This window comes from Varanus komodoensis, unplaced genomic scaffold (assembly GCF_004798865.1).
Source record: "Varanus komodoensis strain SLA01 unplaced genomic scaffold, ASM479886v1 scaffold252, whole genome shotgun sequence".
In the NCBI taxonomy this organism is placed as follows: domain Eukaryota; kingdom Metazoa; phylum Chordata; class Lepidosauria; order Squamata; family Varanidae; genus Varanus; species Varanus komodoensis.
The window spans coordinates 54,197-70,043 of record NW_025335667.1 but is presented as its reverse complement, the minus strand read 5'-3'; the positions used below and the strand labels follow the sequence as shown (position 1 = coordinate 70,043).

General features: G+C 45.7%; 2 long non-coding RNA genes across 4 annotated transcripts; one reads left to right on the top strand and one right to left on the bottom strand.

The window, feature by feature from the left end:
* Positions 1-3,302: 3,302 nt before the first annotated feature.
* Positions 3,303-8,176, top strand: LOC123024873. 2 transcript variants are annotated; one of them, XR_006415004.1, is made up of 3 exons: positions 3,313-4,015; positions 4,067-5,155; positions 7,937-8,176. It is a non-coding gene; the product is annotated as an uncharacterized LOC123024873 (long non-coding RNA). The 2 variants fall into 2 exon arrangements; XR_006415003.1 differs by having other exon boundaries at positions 3,303-5,155.
* Positions 8,102-15,772, bottom strand: LOC123024874. 2 transcript variants are annotated; one of them, XR_006415006.1, is made up of 4 exons: positions 15,626-15,769; positions 14,854-14,919; positions 10,061-11,476; positions 8,102-8,229 (listed from the first exon to the last, which is right to left on the bottom strand). It is a non-coding gene; the product is annotated as an uncharacterized LOC123024874 (long non-coding RNA). The 2 variants fall into 2 exon arrangements; XR_006415005.1 differs by lacking the exon at positions 8,102-8,229 and having other exon boundaries at positions 10,853-11,476; positions 15,626-15,772.
* Positions 15,773-15,847: the final 75 nt, after the last annotated feature.

Genomic DNA, 15,847 nt, shown 5'->3' with positions numbered 1-15,847 from the left:
GCGCCTAGATAACGTGAGGGTGTGGAAGAGCGCGGGGCCTGGCTGAGAAGCAGAGCAGGCATTCCTTCAAGCGTGTGTCTCTCATGTGGTAGGCAGCTTGGTGCCATACAGATGTTTTAGACTGCAGCTTTCATCAGCCCTCGCCAGCCAGAAGGGATTATGAGAGGTGCAGTCCAAAATATAGACAGGATACCTGGCTCCATATTCTTGGTTTAGCATCTATGCCTAGTCTAGATTGAGACCCTATCAGGGCGGGAGGGTCATGTAAAGGGTTTTTAAAATCTGGATTGGACTTCAACGCCTTCCCTCTGCTTTGGAATACACAAGACCCGTCAGAGGGGAGCTGTGGAGTTAACTGCAGCGGAATCAACTGGGTGTTTTGCGCCCACTTAAAGCAGCCCTACCCGATACCTTCCCTTCCTGACGTGCCTAGCTGGGGGTGCTGGGGGATGTAGTCCAACACCTCTGGAGGGTCCCATGTTGGAGAAGACTGCCTTAAACACATTTCTGGGGCAATCCTATATTCAGAAATAAGTATTATTGTGTTCAATGGGACATACTCCCAGGAAAGGGGTTAAAGATATGTTAACATATACAGAGAGTTTGAAGTATAATTCTTCATCATTCATTTGAGAGTAAGATTGCACTCTTACTGTGGCATAAACTTTCTTCTAGCACAGTCCCATCTATTTCCGCTCAAAAGTAAGTGAATGTGCATTTTAGTGAGGTAAATGTGTATAGGATTTCAGTCTTAGTTTTTAGGCTGCCGTCAGACGCATTGCTGTTTCTTAGACATATAGAGAAGGCCAGAGTTTCTTGTAGAACATACAATCTGCAAAAGCTCCAGTATAGCTCTTCTCCATCCAGAATCTGCAAGACCTTCTCAAGTCAGGAGGTAATGAGCCAACGGTCTGACTTAGGAGGCAGCTCCCTGTGCCCCAGTAGGATGAAAGAAGTACACACCTAGAATTCCCCACACCAATGAGTAGCCATACCTCACCTGTCTCCATACATCTAGTACTAGAGGGGTAATACTTCCAGATTTGTTTAAGCATCCTTGGGTGTCTCTGAAGAACTTAAACACAAAACTCATCCCTCCTCACCTCTTCACCTAAAAGTATAGTGTTTGATCTTGCATTCAGGTTCCCTTACTCTGTTTCTATTGTGAAGGGATGGATTTACTGGTAGATGGTTGGCATTCTTTCAAGGAGTGGGTATTGGAGGGCCAAGCAGGGTTTATAACAGCAATGCTAAAGTTGAAATGACACTACAGTCTTTCTTCCAACTGGACAGTCATGGACTCTTAGCCCAACCTGCCTCACAGGGTTGTTGTGAGGATAAGCTTGAGAAGAGGAGGAGATCTATGCAAGCCACCTTGGCTATATAAATATAATAAAACAAATAAACACAGAAATCATTAAGAAGTTTGGGTGATGCTTGTTTTTATCAGAGTGCTTAGGGCGGGTGCAGCTGAACGCTGAGAAAGGGTTGGAACAATTAATCGAGGTCACTTTATTTAGAACATGCCTCCTGCGTTTTTACTGTATGTTGCTGATTTACTTCCACTCAGGGCAGCAGCCAGTTCCGTGGTGAGCATTTCGAAGTAACTCTTCAAAATAAGGAGTTCTGATCTTGTGAAGATGCTCGCGCCACCTCGGCAAGGAAACACGGTTTGAAGGAGGTTATTTCCCAAGAAGCCACTCCGTCCTATACCAATGCGTGCTGGGAGCTTTTTCCCGTCGGAGGTCATTCACTCCCTGACTTATTTTCCAACAATTTCAGGAATGTCCGAACGCTAATAGCATGCTCTGTCTATCCATCTACTCAGAAGCAAGCCCTATGGGGTTCAGTGGGGTTTAGCCCCGGGTAAATGGGTATAAGGTTGCACCGGAAGTCCCTTTCCTGTCTCCTAGTGTATTTTGAATCCATCAAGGGGAACGGCGGGCTTTGTTCGCTTATCGCTCTGATAAGAAGGATGATCAAACGGAACGTGTCGTTTTACGACGATTAACCTGACTATCGATTCCCATTTAGGATTCTTCTAGCGGCAAGCAAGCGCTTGGCCCGCTGCAGAGACGGTGCAGCTCAGCGCACCAGTCCCGACACCTCGTCATCTCTCAGTGCATTTCTACTGGAAAGTAAGCCCATTGACATGCAACAGGATGATCTCTCCGGTGAGGTTGCAGCATTGCCACCTAAAGGTAGTTCGGTGCCCAGCTTCTTCAGACTACTTGCTCTTGAATGGCTTCCGTGCAACCAGCTAATCCACAATCCTTTATTTCGCGAATTGACCTCTAGCTGTCTTTAGGATCGCAGTCTTTAATCGAGTAACTTTCCCCTTCCTCCTCCTCCTCGCGGTTGGCCTTTAGAGTCTTTTAAACCTTCCTGTCAGTGTAAATGTACATTAAACCTTGGGCTGTACCCATGTGCTTGGAAGGAACCCCACTGAACTCGATAGGAATTCCTTCTGAATTAGCAGATAAGGGATTGCGCCACCGACTGCTCTAATCCGATGAGAGAGACTCTGCGCACAGCGTCATAAATCCAAAATACACCAGGACACAGGAAAGTGCCGGGTAGTCAACCCCATTGAGTTCGATGGGACCTGTTCCTGATGCGTACACAGGGGGCTGCTGTTAGGGTTTCGACGTTGCTCGAATGGTTGAAACGGGGGAAGCGCTATCAGAATCTCTGACTAGGCATGCGTCTCTCTGCGGAAAAAACCTGCCGCTCCTTGGCTCTGACAAGACACAGTAGTTCAATTTACAGGAAGTGTAGTCTGAGGCTGCGCTGTTCGCGCAGATATGATATGAAGCGGTAATATTTCGGATGGAGTTTTGTAAGCCAGGGTGTGGGAAGTACCACAGTCATTCTGCCTTTGCATTGAATGCACTGCCATTCAAAAGAGATTTCCCCTGGCCTTTGCTACATATTTCTTTATCTCAAGCATGTCTGTACCACCCGATGGGCACAGCTCTCTGGGCCCACCACAGCAATCCGAATTCTACTTCTTTCTTTACTTGTCAGCGTTGGCAGAAGCAGTTCACCGGTAGGAGCAAAATAGGTTCTCTTTCAGGGGTAACCAAACATAAGCAGGCAGAACAGCCTACTAAGTTTATAATCCTCTAATACCTACCCAGGCGTGAGTCCCACTGAATCAGATGGGGCTGGCTTCTGAGCAGGCAGACATAGGCGTGCCCTGGCATTGTCTATCGGAGCAAACCTGGTCTATTTCAATCAAGAACATGTTGATCCTGCTCTCCCTCAGGTGGGGATGCTATTCTCTGGAACTTAGCAGCCTGAACAGTGTATGTCATCCGAATCTCTCTTTTGTATTATTTGTGGCTGTGGGCTCATGACATTGTAAGGATTGTTTCGTTTCAGCTTTTTCCTCTAGTAGTGGAAGACTTATGAACCTTAGGATTCATTTCTATAATTTGCTTTTCCATAGCAAAGTATATGTCTGCACCCTAAATCTGTGATTGTAAGTCATGAGACTTCTTTCCATGCTGTATCCTCAGAATTGTGATGTCATGTGTTACAAAGTGAGTTAAGACCCAATCCTGTGCAAGTGTAGACAGAAAAAAAAAATCAACAGGTCCCAGCATTGGGAATTGTGAGGCATTTTTTCCTGTTTAATCATGCAAAGGATTACACCCTTAATGCCTATTTTGTTTAAACCCCTTCCATCTGGTTTGGACCATGTGGAGATGCTGTAATGAGCAAAAAGGGAGAGTTATCAGAATAGTAAAATTACATGAGCTCAGACGTTGTCAGCAATGAGAACATCTATCGATTTATTAAATTAAATTAAGGCACAATCCAAAAAGCATGTTTCGTTTTAAGTTTTCATTCCCCTAGAATTTTAATTCACAACCATTTGAAAAGAGTCTCTACACAAAATGAAGAGGCAACATGAGAAATCATGTTGTAAGGACACTTATATCTAATATTTTGAATATAAATATATGTAATCTCAGTCTTGATTACTGATGCGTTGTCAGTCTTCCTGGAGGTAGTGTTCTCCAGATGTGTAGGACTTCAAGTCCCATTGACACATCTGGAGGACACCACCTTGAGAAAGGCGGTGCTATGCCATTCCGAATTTCAGTTTGGGACCATTCGTTTCTCACCTTGTCGCACCCTGTGTGGTGTATGATCACCTGACAAAGTGAGTTATTTCCCGGGTTAACTCATGCTAGGATGCAGCAGTATCAGTCCATTCCTTTAGATGCTTATTCAGATGTGACACGTACTGCATATACTGGCGCTTACTTCCAGGCAAATGTGACTGCGTCTGCTCAGAAAGAAGCCCCACTGAATGAGTGCCTGGACAACTGTGCGCTGATCGCAGCCTTGGTTAGTTCTGAACAGATGCATTTAGGATCGCCACAGTGCTATTGTTCAATTTATATCACACCTTTTTCCCTTTCGCAAGGAACCCAGGGCAACTTACACGATCGTCTTCTGCTCATTTTATTTCAGAACAACCCTTTGAGGTAGCTTAGGCTGAAAGGCAGTGACTAACCCAAGTCATCCCGCGAGCTTCGAGGCCAGGACGGGACTTGAACCCAGATCTCTCCCCTTCCAGACCAACACTCTAAGCACTGTGCCATGCTGGCTTTCAGTCCTGCAATATAGGGTATAATCGTATGCAATGTAACATGGAGTCTAGTCTTATACGTATCTGCTCCGAAGTAAGTCCCATTCTTTTCAGTGAGGCTTCCTTAGAGGTGGGGGGTACAGAATCTCACCCACAGCCATAAAGGACCACAAAGGCCGTTTTCCCAGTGTGCTGTTTGTAGCCATGATTGTGCCGATCTCCCACGCACTTCCTTTCTTATTCTTATTCCCCGCACACATGAAGCCTGGGCTTCTACACGCTACGTGTGTTTGGGCCAGGGCCAGGGCCAGGGCCAGGTCGGAGGAGGAGGAGGAGGAGGGGCAAAGGGGCAGTCGCTCCCCCAGCAGGCAGTTTCCACACGCACCAGCTGCGAATACATAAAATAAATGCGGGTTTCGTCTCCAGCAGCATCTGCCCGGCTGCGCTCGGCGGGCTCAGCCGTTCGCTCCCAGCGGCCGGAAAGGAGGACGCGCAGGCGAGCGCGGAGAAGGGAAGGTCTCCCAACACGTCTGCTGCCTGCCCGCTTTTCCAGTAAGCCCCCTGTGTTTATGTTATGACATTTTCTGTTTGTAATTATTTTTATTTTAATTTATGTCATTTTTAACATGAGCCAGAACATTTTTCCCCTTCGCCTTTTGTACACAATGACTCTCTTCATGATAAGATGTTCTTTCCTAAACCCGGTATATTCCCCCACCCCCAACCCATCAGAGAGCATGTTTACTATGCTCTATTAGCAGAGTTTCCTAATATTTCTTCCTCTCCCCCACCCCAATACCCTCTATGCCCGGGCGTGTGTGTGCTCTAAGAATTTGCTCCTGTCTTGCTTTATTTGTTTGTGTGAAATTTAGTTTGAAAGCAGATCAGAGAGCGCAGGAGGGGTTTGTCATGAGAGAATGACCAAGTGACCTGAAGTCTGATTATATGTCATTATCTGGAGACTTGGTATATCCAAATTACCAAAACGGCCTCACTCAGCCAGATCAATTACGTTTAGATACAGAGGGAGGGAAAGGGGAGGGAAAGGGGGGGGAGGAGGGGAGGTTGAATATACAAATACATGCACACCGACACCTTTCTGGCACGGTGTGAGTGTTGCGCATTATACACAACTTTTGCAAAAGTCGTTCACTTTAGCTTAAAATCCAACTTTTTTTCCCCCTTACTTTACTTGGTAAAAATCCTATGTTGTGGCAGGCAGACCAGTCCTGAAACTGCAATCCCCGATCGGCTTCCTGGGAATAAGCCCCATTGAACTCAATGGGACTTGGTTCTGAGTAAACGTGCATAGGACTACGCTCAGCAAGCGACCAGATGAATTCAACACGCGTTGAGATTTGACTATCTTAGGATTTGGTTCCCCACGTTCCAGAAGCCCGGCTTGGATCCAGAAGAGACTGACCTCATCTGACGTCACAAGACAAATGCACTTAAAAATGAGCTAGCTAATCACCCGGGGCAACTCCGGTAGAAATTTAGGCAGGTGCTTAGCAATTCTGTAAAAAAATAACACGGAAAAAATGCTCGTTTCTGACTCAATCGCGCCCCATATTTGGTAGTCTGACTCCTAAACTCGACCGGTCTTTAAAGGCAACTAATAAAACGTGAAACCACCTGGGCAAGTTTTCCAAATCGAGGAAATGATTCCCTCGACAACATGTCATGCATGTTAAAGCGCCTTCCCCAACAGCTTAACAGCCACCGACCTCCCGTAATCCCCAGCCAACAATAGCTTCGCCGTATTTCCACACAGAACACCGTCTCCAACTCTGGCGATTCCCCACGTTTTGCACTGGATCCCACCACCCGGGCCTTGTTCGATCCACGGGGCAATTCGATAGCTCCAGCTAGGATTGCCCTCTCTTCCTTTTCTGGTCGCGGCCCTATCGCCTTCTGCAGTTCCGGGGTCGTGAGGACCTGAGCGCCAAGGAGATGCCACGAGCGGGGTGCGGGTGGGGGGGGGGCTGGGGGGGGCAGCATTTCTGCTGCCGTGCAGCTCTTACAGCCGCAGTGACGCTGGCAGAGGAAGGTGGAGGCAATCTTCCATTTGCACTGCAACCACAAGGGGGTATTGCTTTCATAAAAGCTGGCCGTGCGCAACTGTCTCCAGGACTGCAAAGGAGCCGGTGCCGCGCACCTCCGCAGAGGCTGCCTCACCTGCCTGTGTTCCTGCCAGCACTGAATAAAAATCAGCCCTTATAAGCCTAGAGCCGGGTGCTAGAATGGGGCCGATACTCCATGTTTACGCTATCCTATGGCAGACCTTGAAACAGACGAAGCGATGCCCTCTTTACCCGGGGATCGTTTCATTGCTTAGCCCGCGGTTCCCTGCTATGCTCAAGGTAGCGTACAGGATCCCCCACACCCGTTTTATCCTGGACGCACGAAAGCCAAGGACAAGGGCGGCTCCCTTGGTTCGCAGAGGGCACTCGAGGCTGCAGGCTGCATTTCCTCCGCTTTACAGTTTATCCTCCTTGGGAGGCAGGTTAGGCTAAGAAAGGCAGACTGGCCTGAGGTCACCAGGCGAGCCCCGTGCCATTGACTCTTGACCCAAAGGGCTGGGTAGCGCCTCGCAAGGAGATCACCCCTGAGAAAGGGGCCCTCCTTTGGTCCGCAGGGCAGGCAGCGGGTTGTTTTACATGTTTCAGAAAGCCCGCGTCCGAGAACTCTGACGGAGCCGTAACTTGTGGCGTCCTTTAACCCCAGACTCTAAGCAAGCAGTCCACGTCCCCCTGACTGCGTTTGAAACCACTGCCTTACGGGCCGATTCTAAGCAGGCTCACTCCGCTGTATTGTCCATCGAGATTACAAAGTGCCTTCTCCAACCTGGTGCTCTCCGGATGTTTGGGACCTCACCTCCCGTCTTCTGCAGTCAGCAAAGGTAAAGGTCAGGAATGTTTGGAGTTGTCCTCCAAAAGGTCTGAAGGGCACCAGGCTGCGCTAGAGTCTGATTATCTCCTTCGCGGAGATCGGCTGATGACTGTAAGCAGGCCGGACGCTCTGGGGTTTCTTTCTACATGGGCTTTAGTTCCCCCACTACCTCTGCGGCAGCTCCCAAACAGAAGGATGCAGCATTCTGCTCGGCGGCGGCGGCGGCGACTGCCAAGGCAAAAGCCAGCCAAGCCAAGGAACTCGCCTCGGAGATGTTCCAGTCCATTGGCCGAACTGGGACTGCGCAGTCCATCCTGAAACAGCACCCAGGGAAGTACATTCTACTGGAAAGCAATGTGTTTACTTTGGGACAATACATAGGCTGATGCTTCCTCTTGGTCAGACGAAGTGCTGGTAAATTGAAAATATGTTTTCTTCCAGGGCTGTCGATGGCCAGCACAACCACAATCATCATGGCTGTTTACGCAGAAGTAAGTCCTATTTGTGTTAACTTCCCGACCAGTGCGCACTTGGACAGCAGCCAGCCGAAGTCTCCCATGCTGCATTTCTTTACTTGGATGCAATTCTCAGAATGTAAAGCTGTAATCTCAAAACACCTGTACTAGTGAATGTGAAACCAGAAGTTATATCTGAATAAATATTCTTAGGATTGAGATTCGATGCAAGCTTCACTGATTTCTGTTGATTTTAGCATTCATACCCAGAATAGTTCCCTGAAAGAAACCGATGAAATATACACTTTAAATGCCACGTTTGTTTTTGGGTGTTGACAGGGTTCCTCTATTCAACCTTTTGTTAAATTCTGAATATTAGGCATGGAGATGGGAAGGAATCAAATACCAATAAAAGCACAGAATTGTTCATTTTTCAAGGTGTGGCTTTAAAAAACTAAAGGCAAACTTAGAAATGTTGTTCTAAAAAATATATCATACATTATGACAACAAAACAGTAAGGGAAAGAAACAAACCATATAAATAACATCTGTTTTGAAAATGGCATTGCAGTCAGAGCTGCATATATCTGAAAGAAAAATCCCAAAAACAATAATAGCCTGTCCTCTTTTAGGCTGCAGTCTATATTCACTTACCAAGGAGGTAGTCCCATTGACCTCTATGGGAGAAGACATGTACAGTATTACATTGTTAGGATTCTTCAAAAAGACAAAACTTACTTCCACCAGAGCAGCCTTCCCTAATCTGGTACCCTTGAGATAACCGTTCCCAGCATCCCTGATTATCAACCATGCTGGCTGGGGCTGATGGGATTTGCAGTCCAAAATATCAGGAGGGCAGCAGGTAGGAAAAGGCAAAATTCCATGACATGTAGAAACTGTGTGTGTTCACTGTGCGGACTGATTTCAAGGTGATGGAGTCTGATCTCACCCATCTTGAGTCTGTGCATCAAATAGGCCTGCTTTTTAGTGAATGGCAAAGCTGGGAAATGCAAGGCTATAAAAGTAAAGAGCTTCAGTTCCTTGACGGTGTATTGCAAAGGCCTGCCCTGTTGTTTCTACCACCCACCCACAAACAGGCCTTTCTATTCTTGGTCAATTTCTGTAACTGGAACTGCTGAGGTGGGGGTGGGGAGGATGCAGCCAGCCAGATGTCAGCTCGCTTTCAAGACTCCCTGATTTCTGCATAAATTAATAATTCAAATTGAGAGTGAGGGGGAAGCTTGGCAGAAAGACGATACCAGCCCTCAAAGAATAAACCTGTCAGTCTCTAGGCCTACCCTAAGCATAAGTTGACTTGGGGGTAATTCCCAACTATTTCAGTGGAACTTATTTCTGGGAGGCTTAGGCCAACCATTTTCGCTGGATTGCTCCTAATCGGTTTAATATAGCAAATGTAAGGATGCAAACCACAAGCCTGCAAGCATCTTAAATCCAACACTCTGGATAAGCTGGGAATTAAGGGGAAGAAGCTGTTCCACTTCCGGATTCCTCCCCCACTCTCCAAATAATCAGAAGTAAATCCGGAGTCATCTGAAAGAACTCCCGAAGAAGCCACGTTTGGAATGAATGAAAGAAACCTGGGAGAAGAGCAAGCTGCACATCAATAAATATGGCTACTAGGAACCACCAGGCAGCAGTTTAGGAGAACCTGCTCTAAGGAACTTTATCCACAAACATTCCAAACCCTGAGACAAAGTCAAGCCAAATTCCACTGAAAGCCTTGGGATACTTTTCCAGCTTTAGGACTGGGGGGTGCACTGAGGTACTTTAGGACTAGGGGAGTACTGGAATTACAATAGAGAGGCGGAGTAAAAAATATCTTGGTAAATCAATAAATAACCACAGTGCTGTCAACTGGGGTGAGCGGGTGAAAGTGGGAGGACACGCACCCCTTGGCCGCAGCTTGCAAATCCTCACAGGTCACGCAGCCTTCTGAGCCTTCTAGCAGAATTCACAGGCTCATTAAGGCGACCACGCAGTTGACTTTCAAGCCAATGAATACCTGAATGACTGATCTTATTTCTCAAGTGCTGTCAATTCAGCCTCTTCTGGATGAGGGGTCGACCAGCATACTGCACTTGAGGCTCACCTCCATATACTCTCGGATTCCGGTCCCAGTGGCTATAATGGGCTTGCTCAGAACTGCCATCTTAGGTGCCAGGGAGATTCGGTTTATAAACTGGAGTGCTCTTTCACCGGCTCATTGGCCAAACGATTCTCTAAGGACAAACCAGGTGCAAAAACATGAGGGACAACTCCATTTGAGTGTGAGAGGGGAAAACAGCCACCAGCCAGTGGCTGCATTAGGAGACCGGGTGCCTGAACCTCTTTTCTGTTTGACCAGTTATACCTCCAAACACAAACTTTTATTCTCACTGCGAACCAGAACTATCAGATGGATATTATGCTGCAGTGGCTGCATAAATCCTATTGCACATGTCACTCTCATTTTATTATATCTGTGAGCTGCTTGGAAGTGGGAGGGGTGAGGAGGCATGTGTGGGAGAAAGGGGGCGCAGAAATTGTCGCCTTGGGTCTATTTTCCTGGTGGAAGGGCAGAGTATGAAGGAATGAAGGAATGAAGGAATGAATTTGTTTCTGAATAGGCATGGATAAGACCGCTTTGCACAAGGTTTTTTGGGTGCAAATGGGACTTGGTTTGCATCTTGGAGAGCTAAAGCTGCACTGAACAATATTGTTATGGTACAATATATTTCTGCTTTCCTGTACATCCCCCCCACACACACATTTTTTGTTTGTTTGCTGTAAGACTTTGAAATAATTGTATCAAAACACATTTGTCAATCCCTACCTTAAAAATCAGAGGTGACTGAAGCAAGCTGATGAGAGTTGATTTGTCAGAAAATACAAAAAAGTGGCATGCTTCTTTGACCTGTGTCATTTTATTAGTCTTTAAGTTTCCATTCTTTGGAATTGTAAAAGAAACCAAAAAATAAAAAGCTACAAAACACTGCATTTCCCCTACAACCCAATGTCCCTTTCATATACATTGTGTGTGTTTCTGTGCATGTTATTTGTAATATAATATAATCTTGCAATGTTAAAGGGAAACTAAAGTATCTCCCCCAACTTCAATTCCTTTCTTAAAAGACTAAAACAAAATAAAAATGGATTAAGGGAAGTTAGAAAGTAAAACATATAAGCCTAACCCTATATTTGCAGGTAGCAGGGACTGCCAAGGCAGAAGGATTTCACTTTCAAATGCACAGCACCTTGCACACAGAAGTCTCTGATAGGGAGCAGCACTCCGACATCCAGGACGCAGAGAAGCAGGGTCACCTTGATGCGCTTTGACTTCCAGCTCGGAGAAGGGCAGCCCGCCCAAATAATCAGCTGGGCTCTCTCCAAGGCTCCCTCTCTCCAGGCCCACAGGAAAGATCCAGCCAGCAATGTCTGGGGCTTCTTTCAGGTGACTTTTGCACTCAGTTTGTAAGCACCCCAAGCTTCAGGCAAGGCTTGGCTAGCCATTGGATCAAAAAGGGTTCTGAAAGACAAGAAATAAAGACTCATAAACAGGTATATTGATTTGGTGTGCAGACATCAGATTTGCTCAAAGAAAGACACCTAGTTTCGCTCTTCCTCTCTTTTGCCTTCCTCTGCTTTATCTTCACCATCATTAATTTTGAATTCATCTGCTGTTCTTCGGTTGCTTTTATAATGTTCTCTTTTTTCACCAGCCCTCCTTCTTTCCCCCATCTTGTCTCATAATCTGTAACTGTGTACGTTTTAGTGTATACATCATAACTGACCTTCCTTCATTCCAACAAGCTGACCAGCTGGAATTGAAAGTAGTTGGCAACACAGTCCTGAGCACAACTATCCGCAGCAGAGGACTCAGAATTCATTTAGTTCCCCCAGACTCTGACCCCACAGGTGGGTAAACTGCTTAAGAATGCCACCCTGTGCCCACTGACTTGGCAGGATGCCCGGTTGAACTCAATGAGACTTACTTCTGAGCTGACATGCAGAAGATTGCTCTGTAACTTTGCCATTTGCTTCAGTGAAATTTAAGCACTCTAAATGCGTGCAGGAAATTTTATTTCATCTTAACAGGCTTTTTATTATACAGTGAGCTGCTACCATGAATGCACTAGAGACTCCGTTCATGGTTTGTAAGAAGCAATAGTTTATGGAACTAAGAAATCCCACACGCAGGCACACACAGCAAACACTCCAAATGCGAATCCTTTAAAACTCGGAATACCGTTGTTATTTTGTTCAGACCCACAAAGTCTGCCTCAGTGGGAAGTCAGCGTTACTGGTTTCTGAGGCTTCCAGTTCGGGCTTTTAGGATTTGAACAGAATGGAAAGCACATACGAAATTCGGGGGCGGGTGGGACTGGTTAGTTGGAGTAAATTGAAGGAAAGTTTTCCAAAGGAGAGGATCAAAAGCGGGAGGTAGCTTTGGGGGCGGGGAGACCGATCCTGCTCGGACGAGTCTGCCTGGAGGTTTCAGGATAACTAAAGCAACACATTCTGAAAGCAAATCAAGAAGCCCACGGACAGTGGTGCGTGAAGGGCCCCTGACTGCGAATACCGAGAAGGGAATGGCCTTCTCCTCTTCCTCTACTGAATAAGCCGTTTGCAGTTTGCCCCTCTGATGCACGAGTTCCGCTCGCCTTTCCTCAGCCCTTTGCTTGCCAGGGCTTTTCTCCCCGAAGAGATGAGGGAACCAGCTGCAGCGGTTTGGCGCTGAGAAGTTTTTCCGCCCTGCGCTTGGGCATGTCCTAAGGCTGCGCGAGGGAGCCCAGTTTTAATTGCGAGCGAAAAATACTTGCGAAAGAAATCGCTTCCTCCAGTCCTCTGAGAAGTCCTAATTTCTTTCCGGACAGATAGACGAACGCGGGATGTATCATCCGACTGCAAGCGAGGGCATTATTAAGCAGACGGCTGGGTTGTTCTCGCCCCTCCGCCAGCCACCCCGCGCTCTCCGGCAAGCAGCTCCGCTCAGCCTCGGACAGCCGGATTCCCAGAGTCCGACTGAGCTCCTAATGCAAGCAATCCCAGTCCTAAAACAAAGGGCATTTCCTCGCGAGGAAGGGAGTCCCCCGAGCTTCGTTCAAGGGGACTTGCTCTCCAGGAAGGTTGCATTCAGGATTGCAAAGTAGTATTTGGGAGCCAATATTAAGCTGGATTGAGCACGTTTATTGCAAGACCACCGAAAACAGTGCAGGTTTTACTTCCAAGTAAACGCCTTTAGGATCGGGGTGCCAATTAGCTTAATCGGGAAATCGGAATTAAAGCGAATGCTTGGCTTTAGCCGGACTGCCGAGGGAGGCTCTGATTTCCCCATCCGGACTCCTTTCCTGACAGTCATCCTTCACATTAATTGAATACAATCCAAGCTCCATTGAAAACCATGGCACAATTCTCATGTGGCTGTAAATAATTAGAATTCCACTCACTATATTTAATCGTTGTATGAGAAGAATATCTAACCAGGAGAGAATTTGGGATTTGTATGCACCAAGATCTTGAAAGAGATCTGCACATTTCTTTACCATATTCAGATGCATTCTATTTGTATATCCATTATACTTCCGCTATGTGGATCTTTATTTAAATTGCTGCTGCTTGACTGAGCTATGCATCCATTCATGAATGTGCCAGCACAAGCTCAAGTCTAACTCTGATATGAAGAGTTCTGTTTGACTGGCTGAAGAAAATTCTAATAGTAAGATAAATGGGGTTTGCCCTGATCTCAGGATCATCGGTCAGGGCACACAATTCCTGACACTCTGATCTTAAGGCTGCAACTGTAGTCACAGCCCCACTGAACTTACTGAGATAGTCCCAGGCTGTACTTTGATTGCAACTGAACTAAGTCAATTTATATGACATTAATATCTCTACAAGATGAAGCTGCAAGCAGTTATTTTTATTCCTAGCCTATTTAAGCAAAGAGCATCCTCTAGCGTGACACATTATAGGATGCGGTTTGGATCCAAACAGTGCCACAGTTGGAGCCCATCCACTGAAATTTATGAGATTTAAATTAAGGCTTTAAATCCCATAGATTTCAAGGGGTCTGCTCAAAATATGGCAAAGACTGGATTTAGCCTCAAATTAGGAACAAGATTCCTGAGACAAATATGGCAGGCACCAATCTGAAAGATTTCTCACCAAGAGATGTTTACTTGAGTTTAAGGGGCAACCTGTTTGATGGAACATGCTCCCAGTCCAAGTGCAACATATTTTGAATGCTCCAAAGACACCCTTAACTTTGTCCCTACATTTCTTCTCCAAGCATCAGGTACCCATGAAAAGTTTACCTGGATTCCTCAGAAGGGCTTGTGCCTGAGATCTGCAAACTGTGAGTGTTCAGGTTTAAGCCAAAGAAGCAGCAAGAAGTAAAGTCCCATTTCACTCATGGATTCATGGTCTGGGGGGTTTGTTAACGTGATTTCCCCACAATTTTTGGAACTGCATGTTAATCTACTCCAAATCCAGCAGTCCTCTTGCCAAGGCTGGAAAAAAAATGCCCAGCTATTGAGTCTTCTTTGGGGAAGGCAACAGGAAACTCTTTGCTCCGTTTCTTACCTCCAGTTACCAATTTCTCAATGAAAAGCAGGTTGGAATCCCTTTTCCTGTTAGAATGTGTTCAACATCTCACAGGCACAAAAGTTTTTATATCTCTTGGCTTTCAGCGGGCAGCCTTTAAACCTTTCTTTAATTACTCCCCCTCCCTAAGTGAAACCTGTTTTCTTCATGATGCCTTGGCATTTTGATCAGTTATTACTATTATTATAGGCAGCAGTGATTTTATAGCAAAATAAGAAAAATGCAAAGAGATATTTATATCTTTGTTAACCTAAACGGGAAAATAACATAACATGCTGTTAATAAGATCTGGTTACTTACTCTGTTGAGCTGCTTAAGTCGAAGGGAAACTTATTTCAGGCAGGGAGCGTGTGAATACCCACAGAACTGAAAGAAAAGGATTCAGATGTCATCATTTTGCTTTGGAAAAGAAAAACATAATTATTCTTGAAAGATTACTTTCTCATCCATTTGAGCAATGGATTTGTTTGTGTCTGTAAGAAGCAAAGGTTTGCAAGCAACACCATCCAATTCCTAGTTTGGAGCATTAATTTTGCCATATATACCACATGTAACAAGCTTTTTAGACCAGATTAATCATAAACAAGCCAATAGATCTTGGCTGTAAGTCTTCCTGAATGGACCAAAGTGGATGAAAGGAGCAAATGCATTACTATAGTCTACTGTAAGAATATTTTGTTAGATAATTTCTGATAATTTCTAAGTGGCACTCAGATTCTGAATTCATTTTCCTTGGAAGTGCATCTCATTCATTTCAAAGGAGTTTACTTCCAAGCTGTAATAAATGCTAATCTCAGTTCGAAGAATCTTTCTGATATTGTCCCACTTCAATATTTTTCTTTAAGAATTATGCATGTAAACATATGTAATGTAACTAAATTGATCGTCCACATTATCTATTGTTACCACTTTCGGCAGTCAATATGGTCTTATAGTACAGCATACACTATAGAAATACATGCAGGTTATTGCAATCTAGAGTACAGCCGAATTTATAAGCAATTTTAGATTATCTATCTGTCGATCTGTCTATTTCAGCAACCAAAATATCGGCATGCATAGACATACTTACAGCAAAGCATTGTTAAATACTTGCATTAACCTCTGTCGGTGCTGGAAGGGGGGGACCCTTTCCCTCGTTTGTTTTAATTATATTATGGATAGGAACGGCAGCCAATCCTAAAAGAGAAGCCGAACAATTAGCAGCGCGAAGATCAAAAAAAAGTTTTATGGCCCAGAGCGCTGAGCCCCGCCCCCGACGTCGCCGATTGGCCGAGAGAACCTCTGACGACAT